The sequence below is a fragment of the Pan troglodytes genome, chromosome 21, assembly GCF_028858775.2.
Source record: "Pan troglodytes isolate AG18354 chromosome 21, NHGRI_mPanTro3-v2.0_pri, whole genome shotgun sequence".
NCBI classification, from domain to species: Eukaryota; Metazoa; Chordata; class Mammalia; order Primates; family Hominidae; genus Pan; species Pan troglodytes.
The window spans coordinates 12,400,397-12,426,647 of record NC_072419.2 but is presented as its reverse complement, the minus strand read 5'-3'; the positions used below and the strand labels follow the sequence as shown (position 1 = coordinate 12,426,647).

The 26,251-nt window shown below is 41.4% G+C and overlaps 1 protein-coding gene across 5 annotated transcripts in view; it reads right to left on the bottom strand.

The window, feature by feature from the left end:
• The window catches only part of SHLD1 (shieldin complex subunit 1), a 104,869-nt gene that overhangs the window by 1,743 nt on the left and 76,875 nt on the right, over nucleotides 1-26,251 (bottom strand). The window lies entirely within an intron of this gene.

The window sequence follows — 26,251 nt, the reverse complement described above, 5'->3', positions numbered from 1 at the left end:
GTGTTGAAGCTGTAACCCCCAACATGACTACATTTGGAGAGAGGGCTTTTTAGGAGGTAATTAAAGTTAAATGAGGTCTATAGGTAGAATCCTAATCTGATAGGATTGATAACCTTATAAGAGGAGGAAGAGAAAAGGAGATCTCTTTTTTCTTTCTCTTTGCAAGCACTAAGGAAAAGCCATGTGAGCACACAGTGAGAAGGCGGCTGTCTACAAGCCAGGAAAGGAGCCCTCACCAGAAGCTGACCAGGCAGGCACCCTGCTCTTGGACCTCCACGCCTGACCCTGATATAAGCTTTTATAAATCACTAGCTTTGACATTTCCCTGCCCCTACGAACTCAATCAGTAGCTATAATAAACATATCTGTACTTGCCAGTGCTGAAGTAAGGTGCATGGTACAGTGGGTGGAGCTTTAGGAAAGGAGGTAGGATTTTGGTTTGGGCCCTAGTTTTGCTACTAGCTGGAAATGACATCTTGGACAAGTCATACAACCTTTCTGGGCTTCAACTTTCTCAACTTTAAAATGAGGGTTTTACTAAACAATCTCTCTTCTAGAATGTCTATGGTAATGTAAAGATCAGAGAAATAGATTATCCGGAAGTTATCAGCACATTCTAAAAGAATATGGACATGTGTTCTTTGAGTCACACGCAGGCCTACACATGGACAAGCATTCATCCATTCAACACATATTTATAGAAAGCTGATATTAAGGGAACTCATTACAAGTTGTTGAAGATAGACAGATGGATGCTGAAGATCATGTCCCTCATCTGAGGTACTTGGAATCTAAGTAGGAAGAAGAGACATCGTTACAGACTTTAAACAACTGAAATATAGTCACAGGATGTACATAGATATGAAATGATGTAGTGACATTAACTGGGACACTGTGGACTCAGTGGAAACATGCAGTGCCAGGGTAGCAGAATGAGTGCATGCTCCCTCTTCAGAGGAGGTGACCTGCAATCTTATTCTGAAAGGACCAGGCAATGGAGAAGCAGGGTTGATGAACAAAAGGCCAGTGGCAAGAAGAAATAGAAACTAAATGTCTCCTTGGCTGGTTCCAGTTCTCCTCCTCTGCCAACTGGCCTTTCTTCAGCAGCCTGAGACCCAGCCTGGAGGCTCAAGGAGAGAGAGAACTCAGAATGGCCAGGGGGCACCCAAAACAGAGAACACGCTTTGTAAAAAATTCGATAGCAGGGATGGTATTTCCACTACACTGGTTTCCAGAAAGCTTAAAGCTACGTCCCAGGCCCGTCTTTTTTTTTTTTAAAGAATAGTAAAGAAACTTTCCTTGACCTTGCTATGCCCAGAGCTTTTACCCAAGTTCTTCCCAAGAACACTATCACTGGACTGAAGCCTCCAGGATGGGTGGAAGGGGAGGGAGACAGATGCTGGTCTCTTTCTTGTTCTGATGGCATAGAAGCAGCAGGAGAGGAGTTCTTGGCCTGTACTCTTCAGAAGTGCCAGGTTTGTGAAAACCAAGGAAGGACTGAGCTACTGTCCCAGAATGAAGGAGGCTAAAACAGCCATGACAGCCAAATGCAAAAAAAAACTTTTTTTAAACTTCATCTTTTCATTGTAAAGCACATTACTGGGGCGACTGGAGAGCTGTGAATGGGGTCTGAGGATTAGAGGGTAGTAATGAATCACTGTTAATTTCTTGAGTTTGATGATTTTATTGTTCTAGAAGAGAATGTCCTTGTCTGTAGAAAAATCAGGATTGGTGGCCTGATTTTTTGTGAGCAAATCTCAAATAATTCATGAAAAAGGGCTCTTTGTTTTAAAAAATTGTTGTAAAAAAATTAAAACAAACCTCTGGGGAGATAGATGTAAAAACTTCCTTTGCTGGCCTACTTTAACATCAAGCAACCAAATAAGAAGCCTTAGCTTGGGTAATTGCCTAACAAATGATGTTGCTGTTAGAAAGCTGAAGGGAGAAGGTGAGGGAATGGGGTCCCGTGATGGCAGGATGAAGGGTCCCTTCCTACCTTCTTCCCCGCAGATGACCTTGTCCTGGGTAGGGGTTGGGGGGTGGTGGCTGGAAGACAGAAGCTGGGAAGGGCCAACGGGGTGGGTGGGAGAGAGCGGGGGATGCCCACCAACAACACTGGGAAAGTTGAACCCTCAAAACTGTCCACGTACAATAGAAAACGCCAAGCAACATGGCACGTACTTGGTAAGTAAATTGTCAATGTGCTTTGATATGCAGGATTTAAAATTTTCATCTGTGTTTCATTTAATTTAAAAATTTTGAAATCCAGTGTCCACAAAAGAGGCTAAAAGCTAGCTGTCTCCTATACTTTTCATGCACACGTCAGGCAGTCTGCCAGTCGTCTTCAGAGAAACAACCCTTCCCCTTCAGAAGACCAATGACATACGGGTTGAGTCATTTACTATGTCAGTTATTTTGAATGCTGCCTGCTGTCCATTTCAGTTTTTGATTTCCTTTTAAAATTTGCTTTACTACCAACTATAAAGCCTCCTCTCTAATCATAAGGCTGTTGTAGCTTTTGGATGTTACCATTTCTTTGCCAGCAAATGTAGCTAATTGCTTTTCCTTTCCTGATGTGTCCATGTGTGGAAAGAATGATGGTACTAGTCAGTTCGTGCTCAGTGATGCATCCTCCCAGTTACGTTCAAACTCCACCTTATTCTCTCTGTTGGTATATTCCAACCTTGTAGAGCTGTCAAAGGGGGATAGCAATGTCTTCAGGGAGAGTCTAGGGATGTTTTTGTGTCAGGGATTGCAAAGTGCTACTTGCATTTAGTGAGTGGGGTCAAGGATGTAAACATTCTACAGTGCACAGGACAAACAAAGAATGGTCCATCTCCCAAATACCAATAATGTCCCCCTGCCCCTCACCCCTCCCCTGGGTCAAAGGATGGATCTTGAAAGGAGTGGGAACTCAATGTCGACTCCCGCTGCACTGTAATATGTTGATTTGCCTTGAGCTCCCTAAGAGACTTTTGCTGTTGGTCCCCATTCCCTGCACAGCACCCTTCTTGCTGGTACCTATTCGAGTTACACATTTTCCCTTCTCAGACCTTGAGATGGCTTTTCTACCCCACAACAATGGTTGAGGGGAAAAACCATTGGCCCTAGTCCCTATGATTCTGGTATTATTTAAATTGAATGGAACTTCTCTTTTTATATGTTTTCCATCATGAATAGGATTTCTTTAGAAATTTACAAGAAGAAAAGGAGGAGGGCAGGGCTTGATATCACAATGCTTTTGCATGCATCCAATTGTTAAATTTTCTCTTTGCCAACAAGAAAAGAGATAACATATAGATACTTCAGATTCCTTTTGAGGTGAAGTCTTACTCTGTCACCCAAGCTGGAGTGCAGTGGCATGATCTCAACTCACTGCAGCCTCCACCTCCTGGGCTCAAATGATCCTCTCACCTCAGCCACCCGAGTAGCTGGGACCACAGGTGTGTGCCACCATGCCTGGCTAATTTTTTGTATTTTTGGTAGAGATGGGGTTTTGCCATGTTGGCCAGGCTGGTCTCGAACTCCTGGCCTCAAGTGATTTGCTCACCTTGGCCTTCCAAAGTGCTAGGATTATAGGCATGAGCCACCACGCTCAGCCTGATACTTGAGATTGTTATACACCTAAAAATATTTTTATATATTTAGGAGTTGTAGGTGCTTATTTGAATTCAGAAGACAGTCAACTGGCATGGAGCACTTGAGATTAATAGTTGTGTTCTGCAAGAGATGCCATTAGCCTTTAGAAACCCAGATATCTAATGAGGGATTCTTCCAGAGAACTTTCCATGGCTATTTCTGTGGTTCATAAATGCACAGCAGGGTTTCATCTCTGTGAAACATTTTTGCCTTCAACTGTAACAAGTTTCTACTAAATAGATTTCATATTTAGAATTCTGCCTTCTGCATGCATCTGAATCAATGGCCACCCACCCACCCTGCTTGATTGTCCAGAGTTTCTTTTACTAGCAATTGCTGATTAAGAGGACCTATGTCTGGTTTCAAGGATGTTACAAAGCTGAAAGAAATCTAAGGCTTTTTTTTTTTTTTTTTTGAGACGGAGTCTCACTCTGTCGCCCAGGCTGGAGTGCAGTGGCGCGATCTCGGCTCACTGCAACCTCTGCCTCCGGGGTTCAAGTGATTCTCCTGCCTCAGCCTCCTGGCTAGCTGGCACTACAGGCACCCGCCACCACGCCCGGCTAATTTTTTGTATTTTTAGTAGAGATGGGGTTTCACCGTGTTAGCCAGGATGGTCTTGATCTCCTGACCTCGTGATCCACCTGCCTTGGCCTCCCAAAGTGTTAGAATTACAGGCGTGAGCCAGGGCACCCGGTTTTTTTTTTAGACAGGGTTTTGCTCTGTTGCCCCCAGGTTGGAGTGCCATGGCGCAACACAGCTCACTGCCTGAGCCCACCTTCTGGGCTCAGGCGATCCTCCCACCTCAGTCCTGAGTAGCTGGGTCTACAGGTGCATGCCACCAGGTCCGGCTAACTTTTTTCTATTTTTTTGTAGAGACGGGGTTTCACCACGTTGCCCAGGCTGATCTCAAACTCCTTAGCTCAAGTAATCTGCCCGCCTCGGCCTCCCAAAGTGCTGGGATTATAGGTGTGAGACACAGCACCTGGCCAAGACTTAAGTTTTTAAAAATGAAAAAGTATCAGGATTTAAGGAAAGAAGGAGTATGTGGCTTATTAGGTTTCCTTCTATGCTGCTTGGATGGGAAGCTGTCCCTTTTTCAGGGCCCTGCATGGCACACTCCTAAGTTCCCAGGCCCCGCTTCCTTGGTTGGTCTGTTGGAGGCTCCCTGGGCTTGTGTGGCTCTAAAAATAGTCATGGGTCCCCTTTTAAACTAATGTTCATAATGGACTTATATGTTTAAAACATTTTAATTTGGCCGGGTGTAAGGCGGGTGGATCACCTGAGCTCAGGAGTTAGAGACCAGCCTGGCCAACATGGCGAAACCCCGTCTCTACTAAAAACACAAAAATTGGCTGGGCATGGTGGTGGGCACCTGCAGTCCCAGCTACTCGGGAGGCAGGAGAATCACTTGAACCCAGGAGGCAGAGGTTGCAGTGAGCCGAGATTGCACCACTGCACTCCAGCCTGGGCGACAGAGTGAGACTCCATTTCAACAAAACAAAACAAAACAAAATAGAAACAAAAACAAACAAACAAAACCTTTAATTTACAAATTAAATTGCAAATGGGAATATAAGATTTAGTTTAGACTTAGGTGAGTAGCAATACCAGTAAACTTAAATTACGTAACTTTTTGCAACCACAAATCCTGTAATATGCTGTACAGTAACAAGTGTTGGCATTATCAGTTGAACTGCAAATATAAAATGCTTCTTCCAATTAAAAAATAAAATTAAAAGAAAAATTTTTTTTAAGTCACAGGCATGAAAATGACAAGGTGAACCAGGGAGTAGTGGGGGATGTTCCGGTCATCAATGATCACTTATCAGCAACTCTTGATGCACTATTCATCTTATGACAGAAGTCAGACTTCAGAAGCCTCACCATGCCCTGGATAAGGTGCCTGCATGTGTGATACTATCATTTTTAGTATATGAGGGGCCATGGGCCATGGATCTGGGCTAGTCTGCATCTTCCTGCTCCACGCTTCACTTTTTTCTCCTTCATTCCTTTTTCTACCCCCTCACTACTGCCACCCATTCCATGCTCCATGGTGGAAAGGAGGAGGGAACAGAATCATTGGGTGAACAAGATTCAGTCCCACCTCCAGCCCAGCCCTATGGGCTGCATGAGAGTCTGACTAGCACCTACCACTCTGTCTGTTTCACTGCCTCCTTCATAAATCTGGCTTCTTTCCTGAGCCTTGAAACAAACTTCTCTTTAGAATCTTTGCACTTGCTGTTGCTCTGCCATCGAACATGCTTGCTCCACGTATCATGTCCTCTAGGTCTCTGCTCAGATGTTAATCAGTGAGGCCTTCTCAGTCAGAATGGGCCAGGTTATGCTGCCTAACAAGCAAGCCCCAAATATCCAGGGCATGAAACAGCAAAGGGTTAATTCTCATTACCCAGAGACCTGTGTCATACTACAAGTATACACATATACAAGTAGATCTGTTCATCCTCACCCTCACTCCAGAACCCAGACCAACAGAGCAGCTACTATCTCAACATTGCCTAGTGACTATAGCAGAGGAAAAAAGAGTATGGGGAAATCAGCAGTGACTGAGACAGCTCTATTACTTCTGTTCATATTTCACTGGCTAACGTGAAGTCATATGGCCAAGCCTGATTTCAAAAGGATGAGGATGAAAGAATATCCTGTAGGGAGAGGCAGAGAATATTGGTGAACAATAATTCAGTTTACCATACATTTCCTGGGCACACTATTTCAAATTGCATTTCTCATATTCACATCAGCCAAGAGTTAGAAGCAACCCAGCTATCAACAGATAAATGGATAAATAAAATGTGGTTGGCAGGCCAGGTGCGGCGGCTCATGTCTATAATCCCAGCACTTTGAGGGGCCAAGGAAAGTGGATCTCTTGAGCCCAGGAGTTCAAGACCAGCCTGGGCAACATGATGAAACCCTGTATCTACTAAAAATACAAAAATTAGCCAGGCGTGGTGACATGCACCTCTAGTCCCAGCTACTCGGGTGGCTGAGGCACAAGAATCTCTTGAACGCGGGAGGTGGAGGTTGCTGTGAGCCAAGATCATCCCACTGTACTCCAGTCTAGGTGACAGAGCAAGACTCTGTCTCAAAAATAAAACAAAATGTGTTAGTATGTGCACACAATGAAATATTATTCAGCCTTAAAAAGAAAGGACACTCTGACATGCTACAACATGAACGAACCCTGAGGACATTATGCTAAGTGAAATAAGTCAGCCACAATAGGAAAAATACTGTATGATTCCACTTAGATGAGGTACCTAAAGTGGTCAGATTTATAGAGACAGGGTTGGGTGCTATGGCTCACACCTGTAATCCCAGCACTTTAGGAGGCCAAGGCAGGAGGATCACTTGAAGCCAAGAGTTTGAGACCAACCTAGGCAACATAGCAAGATCCTGCCTCTACAAAAAAAAAATTAAAAATTTAGCCGGCCATGGTGGTTCATGCCTGTAGTCCCGGCTACTTGGGAGGCTGAGGTGGGAGGATCACTTGAGTCCAGGAGATCAAGGCAGCAATGGACTGTGATCACGCCACTGCCACTGGACTCCAGCCTGGGTGACTGCACAAGACCTGTCTCTTAAAAAAAAAAAAAAAAAAGAGTCATAGAGACAGAAAACAGAATGGTGGTTACCAGAAGCTGGGGAGAGGGGAAAAGGTGAAAATGCAGATTTAGTGTTTAATGGGTACAGAGTTTCAGTTTTACATGATGAATTCTGGAGACTGGTTGACAACAATACAAATGAACTTAATACTACAGAACTATATGCTTCAAAATGATTAAGACTTCATGTTATGTGCATTTTATCATAATTTTTAAAAATTACATTTCTGCCACTCCCCTGAGTCTTGGCTGTCGCTATCTCCCTTCCCTGCCTTATATTTCTTACAAAGCTAATATCTAAAGTCCCACTCATAGCTTGATTGCCTTTCTTGGGTTTCTGTGTTCTGCTAGTTTAGAAGCCTTAGTAACTTAAGGAGGAATGCTTCTACCAAGGAACACAATTTTATCACAGCAGAAGTGGAGGCTGGGCGCTGTGGCTCACACCTGTAATCCCAGAACTTTGGGAGGCCAACGCGGACAAATCACGTGAGTTCAGGAGTTTGAGACCAGCTTGGGCAACATGGCGAAACCCTGTCTCTACCAAAAAAAATACCAAAAAACATAAGGCCGGGTGCGGTGGCTCACGCCTGTAATCCTAGCACTTTGGGAGGCCGAGGTGGGCGGATCACTGGAAGTCAGGAGTTTGACACAAGCCTGACCAACATGGTGAAACCCCATCTGTACTAAAAATACAAAAATTAGCTGGGCATGGTAGAACATGCCTGTAATCTCAGCTTCTTGGGAGGCTGAGGCAGGAGAATTGCTTGAACCCGGGAGGTGGAGGTTGCAGTGAGCTGAGATCACACCATTGCACTCCAGCCTGGGCAACAAGAGCAAAACTCTGTCTAAAAAAAAAAAAAAGAAAAATTAGCTGAGCATGGCAGTGAATGCCTATAGTCCCAGCTACTCGGGAGGCTGAGGCAGGAAGATTGCTTGAGCCTAGGAGGCGGAGGCTGCAGTGAGCAGTGGCCACATCATGCACTCCAGCCTAGGCGACAGAGCCAGACCCTATCTCCAAAAAAAAAAAAAAGTAGAAGTGGAGACTCTGCTATTACGAACGGGCAAATAAAAGGTGGTTGCAGTGCTGGCTAGGGTGTTTATCAAAGATCACCCTGAGCAACAGAGGCAGGGGACATAGTCTAGGGAATCCCCAGGCAAACCTTCTGACACTAAGGGGCAGGTTAGTAGATGACAGCAGCCCAACCCTGGCCACACTACTGAGGGTATACTTACATCAGTAATAAAAGTTTGGATCACTCTGTCACCTAAACAACGCAATCAGTCAAAGTTTTAGATTAAGGAAAAAAGATAACCGTGGCCTTGTAACTATTTTCATAAAAGGTCTTGAATGAAAAACAACAAACCTAATATCACCTAAATACACACACACACACGATTTGTTTATTATTTATTTATTTATTTTTGAGATGGAGTCTCGCTCTGTCGCTCAGGCTGGAGTGCAGTGGTGCGATCTTGGCTCACTGCAAACTCCACCTCCCAGGTTCAAGCGATTCTCCTGCCTCAGCCTCCCGAGTAGCTGGGACTGCAGGCGTGCACCATCACACCCAGCTAATTTTTGTATTTTTAGTAGAGATGGGGTTTCGCCATGTTGGCCAGGCTGGTCTTGAACTCCTGACCTCAAGTGAGCCACCATGCCCGACCATTTGTTTATTTTCTATCTTCTCCCACTCAAGGATTTTTGTCTCTCTTGTTACCTGCTGTTTCCCCAGGGCCTAACACAGTGTCTGGCACATGGTAGATACCCAGTATATTTAAAAATTTGGATGTTTTTATTTGATGAGTTTTATTTTCATAGGCATAATAAACGTTTAATACACAATAGACCTCTTTCCTGTATGTTTAATAATTCCAGAGCCCAGGAACTTGGTACATTTGTGGAATGAATAAACAAATGAACAAAACAAAGGTAACCACTTCTGAATGAGAAACACAAGCAACAAAAGTTAAAAGTATGAGTAGCCAAACTCCTCTCTAGTCCCAACACACATAATACTTGGGGATATTTCCTAAAGACTGACATAGTTCAAGGATTTTTTAAAAAAAACTTTATAATAGCAATAAAAGTAAGGAAGTCTACACACTCTAATGAAAGTGATTTGAGGCCAGATGCAGTGGCTCATGCCTGTAATCCCAGCACTTTGGGAGGCTGAGGCAGGCGGATCACTTGAGGTCAGCAGTTAGAGACCAGCCTGGCCAACATGGCAAAACCCTGTCTCTACTAAAAATACAAAAGTTAGCCGGGAGTGGTGGCATATGCCTGTAATCCCAGCTACTCAGGAGGCTGAGGCAGGAGACTGTCTTGAACCCAGGAGGTGGAGGTTGCAGATCACACCACTGCACTTCAGCCTGGGTGACAGGGCAATACTCTGTCTCGAAAGAAAGAAAGACAGAGAGAGAGAGAGAAGGAAGGAAGGAAGGAAGGAAGGAGGGAAGGAAGGAAGGAAGGGAGGGAAAGGAAGGAAGGAAAGGAAGGTGATTTGAGCAACATAATGCATCTAGATCTGTACTGTCCAAGAAAGAAAAGAAAGAAAGAAAGAAAGGAAGAAAGGAAGGAAGAAAGAAAGGAAGAAAGAAAGAAAGAAAAGAAACGTGATTTGAGCAACATAATGAATCTAGTGCCTCTAGATCTGTACTGTCCAATACAGCAGTCAGCCACTAGCCATATGTAGCATTGGGCACTTGAAATGTAGCCAGTCTGAATGGATCCATAAGCAGAAAATCACACCAGACTTCAAAAACTTAGGATGAAAAAATAATATTGTATTAGTCCGTTCTTGTGTTGCTATAAATAAATACCTGAGATTGAGTAATTTATAAAGAGAAGAGGTTTAATTGGCTCATAGTTCTGCAGGCTGTACAAGCATGGTGCTGGCATCTGCTAGGCTTCTAAGGAGGCCTCGGGGAGCTTTTATTAACGGTGGAAGGTGAAGCTGGAGCAGGCATGTCACACAGCCAAAGTAGGAGCAAGAGAGAGAGTGGGGTGTGAGACGCTACACTCTTCAACAGCCAGGTCTCATGAGAACTCACTCACTATTTCAAGGACAGCACCAAGCCATGAGGGATCCACCCTCATGGCCCAAACACAATACTACTCAGGGATATTTCCTAAAGATGTTAATTAATTTAATTTTAATTAAATTAAAATTTAATTAAAAATTTAAAAATGCCCCCCCGCCACCAGGCCCCACCTTCCAACACTGGGGATTACATTTCAACATGAGATTTAGATGGGACAGACATCCAAATGATATCAAATATATATCTCAGTAATTTAAAAATATCAATTACATGTTAAAATGAAAATATGTTGGATATATTGAGTTAGATAAAACATATTATTAAAATTAATAGTTTAGGTTTTTATTTTTTCTTCTTTTTTGTTTTATGTTTTAAACTATAGCTACTAGAACATTTAAAATGACCTATGTAACTCACATAATATTTTTATTGGACAACGGCTGGTGTAGACTTCTCTTTTCTTTTTTTTTTTTAAGGAGACAGGGTCTCACTCTATTACCTAAGCTAGAGCACAGTGGCATGATCATAGCTCACTGTAGCCTCGAAGTCCTAGGTTCAAGGGATCCTCCCACCTCAGCCTCCTGAGTAGCTAGAACTGCAGGCATGCACCACCATGATGCCCGGCTAATATTTAAAAATTTTTTGTAGAGATGGGGTCTCACCATGTTGGTCAGGCTGGTCTCAAACTCCTGGGCTTAAGTGATCCTCTGGCCTCAGGCTCCCAAGTAGCTGAGATTACAAATATGAGCCACCATTCCTAGATAGACATTCTTTATAGTTGTGGTTTAAGAAAGCTTTGGTTCCAATAATCTTTCCTGAAGGTTTGTGTTGAAGCTCCCAGAGATCAGGTGGCATTCGGATGGCAGCCATGTTGATTTGTGCTGTGCTACAATGTCCCCCACTGTTAGAGAGCATGAGACGTCCATACTGGTTGGTCTGTGTGCTGTATTGTCCTCCTTGGCCAGCTGCCCCTGGAGACCACTCCTGCAAAGAAGCAAGGACCAGCCTTCCAAAGTGGCCCACTTGTCCCTCCCTTTCATACTCAATAATTATGGAGCATCGACCAGCCAATGCACAGGTTCAGCTCAGTGAAGGATGGCCAAGTTCCAGGAGGCAATGCAGAGTAAAGCCGGATGAGAAGTAAAGCTGGGACTGGGCGACAGGTGCGGTGGCTCATGCCTGTAATCCCAGCACTTTGGGAGGCCCAGGCAAGAAGATCGTGAGGTCAGGAGTTAGAAACCAGTCTGGCCAACATGGTGAAACCCTCGTCTCTACTAAAAATACAAAAATTAGTTGGGTGTGGTGGCACACACCTGTAATCCCAGCTACTCGGGAGGCTGAGGCAGGAGAATTGCTTGAACCCGGGAGGTGGAGGTTGCAGTGAGCCGAGATCACACCACTGCACTCCCACTTGGGCGACAGAGCAAGACTCCATCTCAAAAAAAAAAAAAAAAAAAAATTAAAACTAAAAAAAGCTGGGACTGGGAAGGCAAGTCATCCTCAGACAGACCAGGTCGAGGAAGAAAGTTACTTCAGGGAGGGGAAGCCCAGTGCTAGGTGCAGACATGAGAATGCCCAAGAGCCTAGTGAGAGGTGGTCTGGAAGGTGCAAAGAATCCTTACAAGACAGGAAGAAATGGGGTTAGGCTCTGGAGGGCGTGGGGGCTAGACTAAGAAGCCAGGTAAACACTTCTGCTAACCTTTCAACTTCAGGCATTCCTTTCCATAAACGTGTGCTCTTACTAGAGGGACTGGTACTCAATAGAGTGACTGGAAAGTTTGCCCAGGACAGTCCTGGTTTAGGCCTGTTGTCTCAGTTAATTATTATTATTATTATTATTATTATTATTATTATTGAGACGGGGTCTTGCTATGTTGCCCAGGCTGGTCTTGAATTCCTGGGCTCAAGTGATCCTCCTGCTCCGGCCTCCCAAACTGCTGAGATTACAGGCATAAGCCATCACCCTAGCCTCAGTGAATTATTAATGGCACCACTTTTCATTTTCTAGAGGGCCCTTGATCACACAATTCGTTACATGTATACATGTATTATGACACATTATGCAACCTGGTGCTGGAGGAGTGGGGCTGATATACCTGGGTTAACAGTGGAAAGTTCCTACCACACAGTTATGTCCCAGAGGGCTGAGATTTGATGCTGGAAATCATCCCAGTCCATGTTATAAACAATAAGTTGTCTACAGACTTTTGTTTTTGGCTAAACCTCCATGGATTTGTCCTATGACACTCCAAGCCAATCCTCCTTTCCTTTTCCCTGTTTTCACCACTGGCATTTCTCCCACTTCCTAGCTGTACAAACCTTTTGGTTACTGTCCAGCAAGTGAATTGGCCCTGATTCACTCTGAACCATCGGCACCTCGCTGGAGTTCTCTTTCTGGTTTAGTCTGGCTTTTCCCTGCTGCGTCGTAACACCAGGGTTGGAGTTCTAGGGCACCTTACATCCTATCTTATTAGTTACCTAAAATTAGTGACAGAAAAACAATAAGCTTAAGCTTCCTTTTTCCTAATAGCAACCCTGCCTTCCACGATTCATATATTTTAGAATTTGCAACTGTTCCTTTAAAGGACAAAACCACATCCTCACAAAGTGAGAGTGTGTGGATATCAAGATATTTAATACAAATTAACATTTCAAAGGGATGGATGGTTTGGTCAGGTGCTTTTGAAACCACAGTCTCTGTACTTGTTTATATCTGAAAGTTCAAACTGGATGAATCACCCAGAGGGCAAGTGGCATATGCTATCACCCTTCATCCTAATGACACACAGATGCCATGAGCAGAGGACGGGGTCCTCTTAAGAGGCCACCACGGAGGAATAAAATGAATGCCGGAAAAAAAACAAAGACAGGTGTGTTTAGTAAATAGTCCTGAAAGTAGGCGCCAGGGCAATTTAATAAGACCAATGTTCTGATTTGTAAGCAATCTTCTACTTTGGCATTTTATATTTTTCTTGAAAAATTAACAGAGAACTGTAACATCCAAGCTCACACCACCCCAAATTGGCAATGAACACATTGTCCTATTTGCTTCAAAACTTTCTTCTTATGAAACACTTAAAGCTGACTGTTTCTTCACAGATATTATAGGTTGGTGCAAAAGTAGTTGTGGTTTTGACATTGACCAAAAGCCCCTCCCCCACTTTTTAAAAATTAATCTTGGCTCATTGCAATCTCTGCCTCCCGGGTTCAAGTGATTCTTGTGCCTCAGCCACCCTAGTAGCTGGCATCCAGCTAATTTTTGTATTTTTAGTAGAGAGGGGGTTTTGCCATGTTGGCCAGGCTGTTCTCAAACTCCTGGCCTCAAGTGATCTGCCCGCCTCGGCCTCCCAAAGTGCTGGGATTACAGGCATGAGCCACCGTGCCCAGCCCTCAGCCCATTTTTGATACCATATAAATATATACACACATACACACACATATATATGTATCCATATGCAAGAGTGTTGCTTTGTGTGTGGTAGTCATTTTAACTTTCAATATGCAAAGTTTTGCATTTTGTTTTCAAAATACAAAGTTTTGCATGCTACTTTATGATGTTTTACTTTTAGCCATTGCTGATTATGTAAAACTGCTCTATAGTATTCTAATATAGGAACATGCTACATTATTTTTCATCCATTCTTTTCTGATAGACAGGTAGGCTGTATTTAATTTTCACTATCACAAATAAGGCCTCAGTGAGCCTCCTGATAAATACCGCCTTGTGCACATGTATCAGGAGACTTTCTCCAGAAATACATCCAAAAGGAGAATTATGGAATCGAAGGGAATGTGCATTTTCGACTTGACTAGATCCTGCCAAATTGCTCTCCAAAATGGTTGTAGAATAACAATCACACCCCCACCAGCAGTGTTTGGGTTTTCCTGTTTCTCCACATCTTTGCCAAATTCTGATACTGTCAGACACTAAAGTTGTATCTCCAATTTGGGTTTCCATTTCCCTGACAACTTCTATGGCGGAGCTGCTTTTCATACAGTTAGGGGCCACTTGTGTTTCCTTTTCTGTGAACTGCTTATTCATATTCTTGACCATTTTCCTACTTTTTTTCACTCTCTCTTTTTATCTTATTTCTTTTTAATGGCATACAAAATGAATTACACAGAAAACATTTTTGTCTGATTTCTCTGATTAATCTCACAATTAGATTATTTCCATCTCTTACATGGAAAGCGATAAAAAGAAGGTGAGGGTGAAACAAGGACCTCCGGAGAAGCCACAGGGTTTGTTTTTGTTTTCTCAAGCAAAACAACCCTCACGGCGTCGGCTTATCACTACCAAAGGTGATACTGGTTTTCTATTCTATTTAATAAAGAAGTCATGTACCAAGCTGGATCCAAGAGCAGGGAAAATATCCAGCTCTCCTGTGTCTTATTTTCCAGATAAGAAAATTGAGACCAAGACCAAGTCTCCAGGATCACTGGAAGAAGGGGTTGGCAGTTAGAACACAGAAAAGGTCTATCTGCTCATTAATTTTCTTCATTAATATGATCTTCATACCAAGATATGCAATAATTAACAACAAAGAAAAAAAAACCCTAATATGATCTTCATATGGCTATCATCTGACATCATTAGAACCAGTGCTGGTGATGATGGGCCGAGCAGGGGAGTTCGAGGGCTTCCCTAAAGGATTCAGATAATAAAAATTTAGGAACTACCGGCTCACAGCATAAAAATGATTAATAATCTCTGTCTTCTTTTCCATGAAACTGAGGCTTACCCCGAGGCTTGTTTTAAAACAGTGTGGTTTTGCATTTTGCAATAAAGAAATAACCAAGTTAAAGGATCGGAACCTAACACTTTATAGCTAGAAAAGCCATGGGGAATTATCTGGATCAACTCTCCCACTTTCTGGACCTTGCAGCTTCAGCTGGAATAAAGCTATGGTTCCCCCGATCCCGTCCACGTGTGGGGAACAGCTCTCAGGAGGCAAAGCTGTCAGACAAGAGAACCAGGGAGGCAATTTCCTTCAGGAGCCATTAGGAGCCAGGAGCTTCACTGAAACACTTAAAACAATCATTCAGGGATGTTTTTCCCCAGTGGTTTTTAAACTTTCATTTCACACAGGAGGTTTCAGCAGATTTGTTTCATATCCTTGCCTAGATGGTAAGCAGCACTTGTGAGTAGAAAGGAAAAGCAATTGAGTTGGATCTTGGTTGCTATGGCAACATTGCTATTTTGATTACGACTGTTTACTGCGGCCGAGTTACATTAAATGTGAGCAGCTAATTAAGATGATGCTTCAAACGTCAACCTTACGCGTAAGAAAAATATAAGCACTTTAAAAATGACACCAGAGGGTTGCTTGATACATACATATTCAGCAGAGAGATAATTCCCCGTTTCCTGGGGAAGCAGAAACCTGATCCTTTTTCCTTCAAGAGGAGATTGTGGGCCTCCCACAATCTGTCCAAATCAACAAGTCAATATTTGGTAGTTCTTAGATTTAAAGAGAAACAGAACAAGATTTCTATCAAAACAGAGCCAGTTTCAGTGTTGACATTTGTAATAAGCCTTTCCCAGAGAAGGTAACATCTGTAATAGATGAGGAAAGTCTGGCGTTTTTCCATATGCCATAGAAGTTTTGTTAGATGTGGATTTTTGTAAACAGATTTCATTCCATATCAAGTCGACATTAAGTATATCTATGAAGTCAGAGAATGGATTGTAAACAAACACACTAGAATGTACCGATACAGCCGAGCACTTCCCCTTTAAAGTAATCACCCCAAGGGCCGAGCTCTTATTTGTAAAATGACATCGCTGAGAACCTGTTGGAGCCCCTTAGGAGTCATCTTCACTCCCTCTGGAAGCTTCTTATGAATGTCCTCATTGGTGACAAATCTCCATCCTCTGGGGACAGAATCTCCTTTTTAGAAACTGTTAAGAGGCATGAGGAGTGAAATCTGTAAATAATGTAGGTGATCAAGCAGGATAACATGGCCTGGGGTGAAAAGCAAGGTTTGTCTACAAAAGAAAATTGATTTTCTTAGGTTACACATGCTGGTTCTCAAAGCAGTTTTCGCAAAGGTATTCTAACATCAGTTCTGTGCAATGCAGGCAACACAGTTTTACTTTCAAATATGTTACCTTGTAAGGTAGATTTAAGTTCTGGCCTTTGCAAAAGTTCATTGCCATAGATCAGAAATCTGGTTTTGTCCTAAGAGAAGAGATGTCTGTGAGCATGGACTTGGGAAGAAGCCTTGAGTTTGAGTCCTAGCAAGCCCTTTACTGGCTATGAGATCCTGGGCAAGTTACTTCACATCTCTGAATCTCCATGTCCTCATCTATAAGATGGGGATAATAACAGCTCCTACCTCACAGGACTCTTGTAAGGATTAAATGATTTATTAGCAGGAAGCCCAGCACATAGTAAGTGCTCAATAAATAAAAGATACTTTATAATTAGTACCTTAGTAACAAGAATAGTACCCACAGCAGAGTTGTTAGAGTATTAAGGTACTTGTTCTTTAACATCTGGGATTTTTCAAAGTGAATAGTGAATGCTTCTATTAATATATGTCTGGCCGGGCACGGTGGCTCATGCCTGTAAGCTCACCATTTTGGGAGGCCGAGGCAGGTGGATCACCTGAGGTCAGGAGTTTGAGACCAGCCTGGCCAACGTGGTGAAACCCCATCTCTACTAAAAATACAAAAAATATTAGCCAGGCATGGTGGTGTGCACCTGTAGTCCCAGCTACTCGGGAGGCTGAGGCACAAGAATCATTTGAACCCAGGAGGCGGAGGTTGCAGTGAACCGAGATTGCACTACTACACTCCAGCCTAGGCGACAGAGTGAGACTGTGTCTAAAAAAAAAAAAAAAAAAAAAAAAAAAAAAATATATATATATATATATATATATGTCTACTACACAGTGATAGATATTATATCAAAAGGAAACTCCAGAAAAACAAGCATTTATTTGTAACTGTAACTGGAAGGAACATCAGCCTTACCAATAGCTACTGCTCCATCCTGGCATTAGAGTTGAAGGGATGAATCATAGTGAACGTTACCCATCTCACAGCAGGAGGACTATGATTATACAGAGGTCCCTGGTGCACCCTCTGCAAAGTAAACATGATCCTAGTGTGGGCAGAAACAGCAGGTGCCTCAGTGTGTGGGAGTGTCAAACACAGAAGTCCAGGCTGGTAGAGCCCTCCAGCCATCCCCAAACACATCCCTCTAAGGGGGACCAGCACCAGGATGTGGGTGGGACTGAAATGACTCAACCTCCAGAGAGCCTGATGGTGGCAGTGGTTTTTGTAAGTTGATCACAGCTATAAATCAAGCAAAGAGCTTCAGGAAAAGTTTGAGTTAGTAAATACACTGAAGAAGAGAAACAGGCAGCATTAAAAATAAAACAAAAAATTGTGAAAATAGGCGGAGAAGATCTAGAGTTCACAGAATGACTGCTGGCTGAGTCAGAATCACAGCGCTGAATTAAACGGGCAAGACAAGAAGGAAACACCATGAGATCAGTTACAGGAGATCACTCTCAACACCCATGCCTCCCATTTACACTTGAATTTAAGGAGAGCAAAGCTTTGAGCCTTCTCTCCTGAAGCACATAACATTGGAGAACACAGAAAACTCAAAGAAACTGGAAAAAAGCCACAAAATCTAAAATTTGCGTGATACAACTTACGCAGAAAAGGAATATAGACAGAAGACAAGTGAAAACTGAGGCTAAGTGACAGAGAAAGCTGGGTTTGGGATGCATTTGTGTTGGGAAATTTTCTAACATGAGTTATTAAGGGCTAGAAGTGAGGAATACATGGAACTGAATTTCCACCTTCGCGAGGATACCTCTAGTGTGGTCACAGAAATAGTTACTTATTTTTGACAAAAGAATATGGTAGACAAGATATTCTGAAAATCCTTCCTGTTACCAAACATCTAAAACTGTTGGATAAAATATTTTTGAAAAATCTTTTAAAATGTTTGACTGAGCTGGTAACAAAGCAAGGAAAGCCTGTAGAGACCAAAAGCAAAGTGAGAATAGAAGTTCTCAGAGGTCTGCAAACCCTGAGCTGGTGTCTAGACCTAGCATGTCAGCTTCAACGTCCACACAGGGTTCAGGACACAAAGCCTAGGGCCGTGGCAAGGTGGGGGTGCTTAACAAGAAACCACCACATAAAGCTGAGAGCCCTGAAGTTACGCCACCAGAGAAAAAGTGAACTAGAGAACAAAATACGCCTTGTAAAAGGTTATAGTAAAACAAAACAAACAAAAACTTGTCTTGGCCTTGGCTCTGGGTAGAGAGAGAGAGAGAAAAAAGAAATATCTGCCCCAAGATTTAACCTGATAAAAGAAAATAAAAGGAAAAAAAAAAAAGAAAAAAACAGTTGATCATGAGCCAGAACTCACATGTGTTTGTGCTCAAATGGAAACTATTTTTGTGGTCTAAAAACCTCCAAGCCAGCTATTTATTTTAATATGGTTCCAGACTGACATGCCCTCATATGTCCAGTGAAAGCAAGTGTAAACCTTAGAGGGATGTACTTTCAACCAAACACCAAAAGAAACCGTCCACACAGAGTTCCATTGAACATGAGCTCAAAATGCACAGGGAAAAAACAAATCTACCTTTACCGAGTGGGAGTAAGCAAAGTGAGCCAGCAAACAAGGCCCATAGCGGCTTCAGATATTGGCGTTAACACAATCAGGATATAAGGCAAATATGCTTAATATGTTAAAGAAATAAAATGGGAAGTTGAAAGTTTGAGTTAGGAACAAGAGACTACAAAAAATGAACAGGTAAATGAGAAAAATAAACAAAAAGCACAATGAGAAAATGTTAAATTACAGAAAAAGAAAAAATATACTAATAGGTATTTATACCTCAGCAAATAGGTAAAACAAGACTAGAGTCCAGTGGAAAGATAATTAGAAAATAGAAATCAGAGTTGAAGATATTACTTACAATTTAGCATAGAGAGAGAGATAGAGAAAAAAATAAGAGATATGGAAGTCAAAGTGAGATGGTCCAACATGCATGTAATTGGAATTTCAGAAAGAGCTAACAGAGAGAACGAAGGAAAGGCAATGCACAATGAGACAACGAGTTAATGGGTGGGAATTTCTCAGAACTGATAAGGCACAAATCCTCAAATTTATTAATCACAATGTTCTGTAAGCAAGAAGGCAATGAAACAAGACCTTCAAAGTTCCAAGAAAATAATTACCAACTTAGGGACGTGCAGGCAATGGTGAAGGAGTTAAGACATCAGTCTCTTAACTGGCCAGATCGACCAAAATAATAAATGTCATACCCAGATTGCCCTTATATCCAAAGCTCATTTTCTAAAAGTGCTTGAAATAGACAATATTCATATCACTTAGGCTGATGTACAGAAATTTTATCTGAAGGTAGAGGAAGGAGCTACATACAATTTCAAGGTTTTCTATTCCTTTAGTGACACATCTATTTAATTCACCAAGGTAGTCCAGCTATCCTTGAAACAGTATTCCAATGCTAGACTCTGATCTCAAATCACACGTGATCATCTTAAAAGTATACAGTTCATCTCCACTCTATATTTTGTTTCTGAAAGTTTCATTCCATAATAAGCCAGTTATGCAAAATCATTCAACTTCAAAGTTGTTCTAGGTTGGTTTTATAAAAATTGTAAAGGCTATTAATGTTTTGTAGACAATGTTCTCTTTCTCCACAGTCAACTATTTCCATTTGCTTTTTAAGTAACTTTATCTTCCTAACTCAGCTCACGCGTGCTGCTCTAATAGCCTCTGCATTGCACTACTGAGTGTGCAGCCATTGGCCCACAGACAAAGATATCTACTCCAAACACTCTTTTGGAAAAAAGAGAAAATAATTATTTCTACCCTTTCATGATATTCACTCTTTGAAGAGATCATGAGAAAGAAGCTGTTTAAGCTTCAAGAAAGCAGTTAAATGTTCTTTTAGTCAATAAATTATGCCAATCGTAAGATAAACAGAGGCAGAAATTATGAGTCATGGAGTTATTACTGATAACATTTACTGCCTTATTAACATTTTAGAATTTTCTGTTATCTAAGGTTCTCCATAAATTTCATTTCACATATAAATGCATAAACCTAAAAAGGAATAGAAGGATGCTATGAAGAAGAAAAAGAAACGAAAAATAACCTAATTATACTGGTCATTCTGGATGACTAAATTTTTTTGACCTCTAAGTGGCAAAACCTCAAATGCATTTGAAGCTTTAGCTCCTAATGGGGCCCCCAAAACACCCATGCACACAATAAATCTTTCATGCAAATTTCTGTTTTTCTATATTTTGATCTAGGTAGTGGTTATGTGGGTATACACCCACATATATAAAAATTCACCAAACTGTAACACATAAGATTTATGTACTTTACTATATGTAAATGGTATTCCAATTAAAAATATATTTATGTATACATATGCATGTGCACACAAACACACACGCACACACACACTCGCTGTTTTCAGTAAGTTATGGATGTGGCATAGAAATTAAGTTTTTTCAAAAAGATTCCTAGATGGTTCTAATTGGTAACCACTATCCTAAGGCTACTGAAACATGCCTTGACAAGACATTCACTAAATATTTGTTTCAGTGAATGAATAAATGAATGAATGAATGAACGAAGAAACTAATAAATATCTTTTATTTATGGTTGTAGGTGTTCCATTGACTAAGGCCAGAACAAGCCCTAAGAATATTAAAAAAAAGAAATAGCAATCCAGATAATGTTCTAAGCACTTTAAATGCCTTACCTTATTACAACTCACAAAAGCCCTATTAGGTAAGTTGATTCTTCTGGGTTTTTAGTTACAACCAACATAAATCACTTTGGCTGCTTCAAGCAAAAAGACATATTAAGGAACACATAGTTGACATCATTGTTAGGAGAGCTGCAGAAACGGACTTTAGGCCTAGCTTTTAGGAATTACTTCTTAAACCATTCAGCAGAAATGAATGGCCAAAGGGGCTGCTGCCTTGATCACTATTAAGAACCTAAAGAATTAGGAAGCTGCTGGTTCAGATGTTGCTCCAAACTAACAATCTGGAAGCTTCCCAATAAAAACGCTGACTGTTAAATCAGGATGCTATCACTACAGCGACTAGTTCCAGAATGATGCTGCCTCTGCCACTATCCATACCAGCAAAAAATGAAGGTCCTATGCCCCATCTCTCATCCCACACAATCTAGGTCTGAATTCAAAGGTTTATGGAAATGCATTTAGTTAACAAACCCTGAACACTAGCTTCGAGGGATTCTGGAAATGGAAAGTTTCCATTCTCTGTCAGATGAAAAAAAAAATCAAGCTAAAAGGGGATTGGAATAGGTATTGAGTGGACTAATCAATAGATTCACAAATTATGAAACTGAGGCACAGAGATTAAGAAACTTGTTCAAAGGCATGCCTCTAGCTAGTTAGGTGGCAGAGCCAGGATTCAAACTCAAGAAGTATGGCTCCAAAGACTAATAAAGCATGCAAGAAAATAACAATATGGTGAACAGGCAAGCTCATGGGGATGAAGTCTCTAGTCATACATACTTTTGCTCATAAATAGCAACTTCTAATTTACTGTACTCAATTATCCTGCTATTACCTCTAGGAATTAAAAGTCTCACCGTTTCTCATCTTCAAAATGCAAACAGATGTCATTAATTTACTTGGGCATTTTATTCTGGTCTAGAAAGTGTTCTCAAGTATTGTGGGGGTGCAGGGACAACCTGAAAAAGGTTCTTCCACCAAACAGTGACTGGAGACATCCATTCCCAGGCTTCGATAACCACCTCCAACTGCCAGCTCCTCACATTAGTTCCATGGCACAAATGAAAAGAATACTTAAAAGTATCCTGAAGTTATTTTAGGAGTTTCTAATGGAACATCTTACTAATCCTACATCAACAAAGTTTGGGAAGCTATGTTGGATGCAACAGAATGACAGTTATTTAGCCTCTGCTTTGGAAAGCTGACCATTCTATAAGCTTTTATGGTCTAGGGAGCTTGAGACTAAAGCTTGCAGTGTATTTTCTGTTACCTGAACATGTACTTCCACACATCTGTGGTATACTTTGGTCTGCTTTTCTGTCTGTCTATCTGTCTGTCTATCATCTATCTATCTATCTATCTATCTATCTATCTATCTATCTATCTATCTTCTATCTTTCTATCTAATTTATCCATTCATCCATCTCTTCATTTATCCATTCATCTCTCTATGACCCAGATATAAGAATAAAAACATTAAACTGTATCCAAAATAAATATATCAGTATGTATAGGCTAAAGCTGGAGAGGAGTGAGAAGGGTCAGTTTCAAATCACAGGATAGAAATGTTGAATATTCCCCACAAAGGAGAATGTGTCAGCTATTTTTTAAAAGATTATAATTTTGAGCAGAAATCCTTCTAGGGGCAAAGAAAAGAGAAAATATTTCATTTGACATGACAAGTTATAAAACGCAAATCTGCCAGTTTTGGAAGGGTAAATATTTGCTGAAGATTAAGTACATGACAAAGGTACATCATTAAATCTAAAGAAATTAAAGAGCTCAATTTAATATCACATGCATCTACTCCATTTCTAATAAGCATACAACCTCAACTAGCATGAGCCACAGTCCAATCTATCTCCATGGTGTAGGAGGAAATGATAGATATCTTCAGCATGACTTCCAGCAATGTGAGTCTGAGTTAATTACTCCAGGAGCAAGTTAAAATGGATTTAGCTAAACACATGAGCCTGACAGGGACGTCAGCCACATGCTGGACAAAATTTAATATTAATCAAATGTACAGCAGACTATCAGTGACATGTACACAGAAGCAGGGCTGCTTAAAATTTATCTTTTATTTTTATTTATTTATTTATTTTTGAGACGGAGTCTCGCTCCGTCGCCCAGACTGGAGTGCGGTGGCGCCGTCTCAGTTCACTGCAACCTCTGCCTCGCTGCAACGTCCACCTCACAGACTCAAGCAATTCTCCCGCCTCAGCCTCCCGAGTAGCTGGGATTACAGGCGCCCGCCACCATGCCTGGCTAATTTTTGTAGTTTTAGTAGAGATGGGGTTTTGCTATGTTGGTCAGGCTGGTCTTGAACTCCTGACCTCAGGTGATCTGCCTGCCTCGGCCTCCCAAAGTGTTGGGATTACAGGCATGAGCCACTGCACCCTGCCAAAATTTATCTTTTAATTCATAACTAATTTTTATCTACATAATATATACTCATAGCTTTTAAAAGTCAGATGAGACTAAAAGTCTTACAATGAAAAAGAATAGTTTTCTATTCCTTCCATTCTCCTTTCCATTTCCCATAATCTACCACTCCAACTTACTATTCCTTTTGGCTTTTAAAATCTTTATATGTCTAATTAATATGCTCATATATGATAATGTATCAGTTTTAGACATTATGTGTTGACATTCTATTACAGCAGGTAAGAATATAAGTCTCAGGCACACACATGCACACAAACTCATATATGCACAGATACGCAGGTGCTTCCCTTGCCCCATTCTCTAAATATGCTCATATCCAATTTTTATTAGAGCAATATTCAGTGTTTATACTATTATAACTATACAAAGATTGATCACTACTAAATGTACTATGTTTCATTTACTGTACAATGTTATTGTTTCTGTGGTAAATAGGTATTTTTCTTCCATCTTTGCCTGCTTTGTTTTGTAACTACAGCTGATCCTTGAACAAGGTGGGTTTGAACTGTGCAGGTCCACTTATATGAGAATTCTTTTCAATAAATATATTGGAAAATGTTTTGGAGATTTGCAACAATTTGAAAAAACTTGCAGACAAATTGTGTAGCCTAAAAATATGAAAAAAAAAATAAGAAAAATTAGGTATGTCATGAATGTGTAAAATATATGTAGATACTAATCTATTCATGTTGTTAATCCACTGTTCATATGATCTGTAAGGCTTCTGGTCAACAGCAGGCTGTTAGTAGTTAAAGTTTTGGGGAGTCAGTGCAGCCATAAAAAGGAACGAGATCATGTCCTTTGCAGGGACATGGATAGAATTGGAAGCCACTATCCTCAGCAAACTAATGCAGGAACAGAAAACCAAACACCACATGTTCTCACTTATAAGTGGGAGCTGAATGATGAGAACACATGGGCACATGGAGGGGAACAACACACAGCGGGGCCTGTTGGAGGTGGGGGGTGTGTGGGGGGAGGGAGAACATCAGGAAGAACAGCTAATGGACGCTGGGCTTAACACCTAGGTGATGGGATGATGTGTGCCGCAAACCACCATGGCACACACTTACCTATGTAACAAACTTGCACATCCTGCACATGTAACCCTGAGCTTACAATAAAAGCGAAAGAAAAAAAAGGTTTTGGAGAGTCAAAAATTATTGCAGGTGGTGGACGGAGGGGAGGCCAATACTCCTAACCCCTCTGTTGTTCAAGAGTCAACTGTATCCTAATTTTACCCATACCCTCCAATAGCCTCTCAATACAAATTTCCACATGTAGCCTGTTGCGATAGCTCCTCAGGACCCCAGCCCTCCCGGAGAATCTTCTGTCCTATTGCTCCAGTTGGCCTGGCTGCCCTCCAGGCTTGCTCCATAGCTGCTGACCTGGGCCCCACTCAGTTCCACTCCTATATTTCTTGTATGATTTCTAGGATGCTTTCCTCTGCCCCATTGCCCCATTTTCCATTTTTTTGTTTGTTTTGTTTTGTTGCAGATTTCTCCTGCTCCATCCTTGTCTCTGTTTCTTTCAAGTTCTTTATTTATTAGTCTTGGTCTCTATATTTTGTAATAGGGGATTTCCTCAAATAGCTGGTGATTTTTGGCTGTGAGTTCAAATCTAAGGGTGAGGCATTAAAATGCTCATTGGAAGCTCTTGCTATGGGTAGGGCTTATGGTCTGGGGAGTTTCATATAGGATGACTGAACTGTTTTTCCAGAGAGGGATCCTCCCACGTCCTGACTGGCCAGTGACAAGTAAGGATGGTGTTTTAGACAGGAAGGTCCAGGAGGAGAAGGTGGCATTGAATCAGAGACATAAATGCAAGGAGGGAGCGGGCAATGCGAATATCCGGGGTAGGCAGATTCCAGGCAGAGGAAATGGCAAAGGCCATGAGATGGGAACAGCTTTGCAAGGATGAGAGGCCACTGTGGCTAGAGCCATGGGAGCAAGGGGGAGTGCAGGAAGGAGGACATGCACTTCTGGTATATGGAAACAACTTTCACAGAGACCTGGTCAGGGACATTAAAAAGCCAAATATTAAAATATTCCATGATATTGTGTAAAAATGAATTGGAATCATTTTTTACAGTATTTGACATCAGACATGGAAAATCACTACTGATTTGCCTTTGTTTGGTTAATCAGGCAGGCTAACAGTTTTGTGCAATTATCTACTCTGTTCAACACTGAAGATTCTGAAAAATAAAAAATTGGTATCTCATAAACATTTACACTAGAGACTTTCTGAATAAGATATAAATCTGTACACATGTCTCAGCTCAACCAAAGGAAGCAGCTCATGTTGTTGAAAAAAATCAAAAGCTTAAAAAAAAAAAAACCAGTTGTCAAGGCAACTAGAAAAAAAAATAGACAGAAAATAGTTTCTATCTCAACCACTGTTACATAGTGAAGCTGAATAACTCCTGGTCCTGCTTTGGAAGTTTTATTTAACCTCTGATCAGTCATGTTAGTAGATTGAGGCATGAATGGAGAATCCAGGGGCAACTTGCTAGCATAAAGCCCCTTAGGAAAAATGTGAGCTCTTTGGTTTACAGGTGAAGGCAGGAGAATGATTTTCTTTCTCTAACAATTTTTCTGCAACTTTTCCTGTATAACACAATTTTGCAGAGAATGTGAAGGCAGGAGAATGATTTTCTTTCTCTAACAATTTTTCTGCAACTTTTCCTGTATAACACAATTTTGCAGAGAATTTCCATTTATCAGCTA